The sequence below is a fragment of the Eleutherodactylus coqui genome, chromosome 12, assembly GCF_035609145.1.
Source record: "Eleutherodactylus coqui strain aEleCoq1 chromosome 12, aEleCoq1.hap1, whole genome shotgun sequence".
Classification (NCBI taxonomy): Eukaryota; Metazoa; Chordata; class Amphibia; order Anura; family Eleutherodactylidae; genus Eleutherodactylus; species Eleutherodactylus coqui.
The window spans coordinates 111,625,273-111,629,737 of record NC_089848.1 but is presented as its reverse complement, the minus strand read 5'-3'; positions in this window follow the sequence as shown (position 1 = coordinate 111,629,737).

Below are 4,465 nucleotides of genomic sequence, written 5' to 3'. Positions count from 1 at the left end.
GCGTACCTGTCCAGGTGGTCTGTGTGCTGTCGGGGTCTTCTACTTCTTGGTCTGCGGATGATTCGCACGCATGCACAGTTTTTTTTAACTCCTGCTTTGTTTTGCGGGATCCGTGGCCCATCCACAATTCAATTGCTGACGGGGCACGGATCGGACAGCTAGCATAGACTTCAATAAAAGCCGTCCATGCGGGGTCCGCACTGAAGTGCAGCATGCTGCGATTTGTTTTTGGATTGAAAGGTACGCAAAACAATTCCGCATGCTTTAATTCAGCTGCGGACGCCCGTGTTTCTCTATGGGCGGCGTGAACTGCGGATCGTCCTCGTGGGTGCTCAGAGTGTGTGCACTTAGCCCGCTCCTTAGGGCTCATTCACACGGGCGTATTTAAGTACCGCATTACGTGAATAAGGTGGACAGAATAAGCCCCATTGATCTGTACTGACGTATTCAGACAAGTGTGTTTTTCATGTGCCTTTCACCCTCTAATGATGGGCCCTTATGCCCTCTTAAAGGGGTTGTCCCGCGCCGAAACGTTTTTTTTTTTTTTTCAACCCCCCCCGTTCGGCGCGAGACAACCCCGATGCAGGGGTTAAAAAAACAACCCGCACAGCGCTTACCTGAATCCCGGCGGTCCGGCGTCTTCATACTCACCTGCTGAAGATGGCCGCCGGGATCCTCTGTCTCCGTGGACCGCAGGGCTTCTGTGCGGTCCATTGCCGATTCCAGCCTCCTGATTGGCTGGAATCGGCACGTGACGGGGCGGAGCTACACAGAGTCGGCATTCTGCACGAGCGGCCCCATAGAAGACTGCAGAAGACCCGGACTGCGCAAGCGCGGCTAATTTGGCCATCGGAGGGCGAAAATTAGTCGGCTCCATGGGAACGAGGACGCCAGCAACGGAGCAGGTAAGTATAAAACTTTTTATAACTTCTGTATGGCTCATAATTAATGCACAATGTACATTACAAAGTGCATTATTATGGCCATACAGAAGTGTATAGACCCACTTGCTGCCGCGGGACAACCCCTTTAAGCATATCATGGGGGGTCTCTTCATACGGACCCCCCTCCTATGACCTAGGCCGTACAGGCGGCTCCTGTTGAGCTGGACCTGAGCGTTCTTGTACTACATGGACATCACTTATGTGAATTACTGACATGCAATGCAAAATTTCCCTGCAGTGTTGGGGGAAACGCCGGATTACTGCCGCTTACTCTGACCATAGTGGCTGCTTTCTGGGGGGAGACTAGTGGCAATTAGGTGTCTTGCAAGGGGCTGCATGTTGTAAGGATAGCACCTTTAAAGGGAGCCTGTCTTGACCTTTGAGCCCCATAAACTACATTCTGAGGCTCGTTGCTTCCCGGACTCCCAGTTCCTTGAGCTCACCACGCACCCCGTTCCCCGTGAAGTTCGCGCTCAAAGAGACTTTTTATTTACACGCATCTTCCATAGAGATGGATGAGAGAGACTACTTTCTGTGCACACGCGACCTTCACGGGGACCGCTGCTGGATGCCGCACTCGGTGACGATAAATTCAGCTGCGAAAAATCCACATTTTTGACCTGTTCGGAGCATGTGCTAAGGCAGCAAAAGAGATTGGGCAGCCTCCCTTCTGCCAGGCCTTTTGATTGGGTGAGCCTGGCATCAGTCATTTAGCCAATTAACTTCTACTGTGTCTGTAAAGTGTTAGGAATAATAATGTTCATACCGGCCGATGAAGCGTGCTTATAATTGTTTGTTTCCAATCACTCCCTCGTGTAAACATTGCACTGATCAGCTGGCTAACGAGCAAGTGCTCATTTGTTGGCTAACTGTAGATGTCAACGAGCACCGACTGACTTGCCATTTATTATGGGCAGAAAATCTGCCTGTGCAATAGGACCTTTTAAAGGGCCTCCTACACTGCCTGATGATTGGGCAGATCTTTTGTTTCCCTGATTAGTGGGCCACGTAAGGATGCTCGCCATGGGCAATGAATGAACAAACGTTCGCATCCAGGCATAAAAATACTTGCCCGTTGGCTGCGCATCTTCCCGGGATGTACATACAACCAACGATGGCGGTGTGGGACGAGCCATCACGTTAACCATTTGTCTGCTTACCAGCAGTCCTACGCCGTATGAGCAGCAGCAAACGGGAGCCGCTTGGGGCTCATTACAGCAGGTTGATTCTTGGCCCATAAAATAGGTGTCTTGGGGCGTCGCTTCAAAAAATGGCTGAAATGGCTGATTTTGAGCGGTAGTTGTCCTGTGTAGACGTGGAACCTAACAGGGTCCTGAGTGACAAGTTGCTCGGTTTCTTCTTTGTTGAGCATGTTCTCGCTCCGTGCAAACAGGCCGCCGGGAATAGAGGTGACCAGCGGGGATCTCCGGGGCTCCGACTCCATTTACTGAGTGACTATCGCTCCTGTTTGAAAGCGCAGAAGTGACGGTTGTCCTGCGTAAATTAACCCTTAGGTTGTATCTACACGGACGAGTGTAATATTGGTCCACGAAACTCGCATGGATATTGCATTTGTAAACCAGTGAATAGAAAAATTGCATCGCACTCGAATGAAACTCGCATTACATGCAAATGGGATTTTTTTTTTTTCTCCTCCTCCTTCCACAGGAAATAATGGTAATTCCGTAACGGAATCGCTCAAAATCGGGTCGTGCTGTGATTGATTTATTTATTTTAGTCTCAGACCATCGGTAAATAAGGCCATTAGAATTAATGTTAATTTCACACAACTTGCGCCTGACACTTGCCCGTGTAAATACGGGTGTCCTACGATTTTCGCTGCCTGCGTTGATGAATTTTATTTGGACCAAGTATATAATTTCCTGCCGCAGTAACTTCTAAACAATTAGTATCACTGAGGATGGGATCTCGCTGTGCGGAGTCACGTCTTTTATACGGATCGCCGTCTGGTGTTGGCTTCTTATGGGGGGAGATCTGCGCGGTTTACAGCTCCGGCGGCATCCATTGTTGCTAAATGCAATCGTCACCTTTGTACTTCATTTGCAGGGAAAAGTTCAGGAAGAGCGGTTCGTCCTCCGCTGCACACTTGGCAGACTATTCCAAAGTGCGTTCTAAATATAAGCAGTCGGCGTGCCGGTGATGGCGCAATATGTGATTACCGTGTAATGCTGAGACATTCTCCTGGCACTGATGGCATGTTTTGTCCTATTAATGACTGGAGACGCTCTTGACTGTTTCTACATAGACTAACGGCTCTTCCACTCTTGCGTTTTTCTTGCAAGTTTTTTTTTCGCGTGATATTGCTTTTTTTTACGCAAATGTCATAAAAGCATTGCACAAAAATTTCAAGTTTGTGCTTTGCGATTTTTATTTTTTTTTATTTTTTATTTTCTTCTTTTTGTGATGCATTTTCAGTATTAGAAAGTCCCGTCGACATTCGCATGAAAAAAAAAGTGCAAGAAAAACTTAAATGTAGAAGAGCCCTAAGGCCATGTTCACACAAGCAGATTTTCTGCAGACTTTCCGTGCCGACCCTCTGCAGGCAAAATCCACAACATTTACAGTAGGAGAAAAGACTTAAAGGGGTTGTCCCGCGAAAGCAAGTGGGTCTATACACTTCTGTATGGCCATATAAATGCACTTTGTAATGTACATTGTGCATTAATTATGAGCCACACAGAAGTTATTCACTTACCTGTTCCGTTGCTAGCGTCCTCGTCTCCATGGTGGCGTCTAATTTCAGCGTCTAATCGCCCGATTAGACACGCTTGCGCAGTCCGGTCTTCTCCCTGGTGAATGGGGCCGCTCGTGCCGGAGAGCATCTCCTCGTAGCTCCGCCCCGTCACGTGTGCCGATTCCAGTCAATCAGGAGGCTGGAATCGGCAATGGACCGCACAGAGCCCACGGTGCACCATGGGAGAAGACCCGCAGTGCATCGTGGGTGAAGATCCCGGCGGCCATCTTAGTAAGGTAAGGAAGAAGTCGCCGCAGCGCGGGGATTCGGGTAAGTACTAAACTTTTTTTTTTAACACATGCATCGGGTTTGTCTCGCGACGAACGGGGGGGCTATTGAAAAAAAAAAACCCGTTTCGGCGCGGGACAACCCCTTTAAATTTTTATCCATGCGCTTCAGAAAAAGCCGCCCAGAATCAGTGCATTAATTGGCACGGGTTCACCTTCTCAAACGACGAAGTGAATTCTGCATCCAAATCCACATTAAAATGCAGGTCAAAATTTGCTCCAGATGGTGTCTGTTTTGATGCGGAATCTGTGCTGCTCATCCACCGCGGACATCCTGCCGCAAATTCCGTCCCGTGTAAAGGCAGCCTAAGGCTTATATTACACGATCGCGGGCAGTTACCGCCAGCACTCGCTTCTCCCAAACAATTGCCGGTCCCATTCCGCAGGTGCAGCGTGGTAATTGGCGCTGTCACACGAGCGTTAGTGGCGCTTGTGTAGGAGCAGTTTTAAGGACCCTTCACAAGGCCTGATTATCGGGC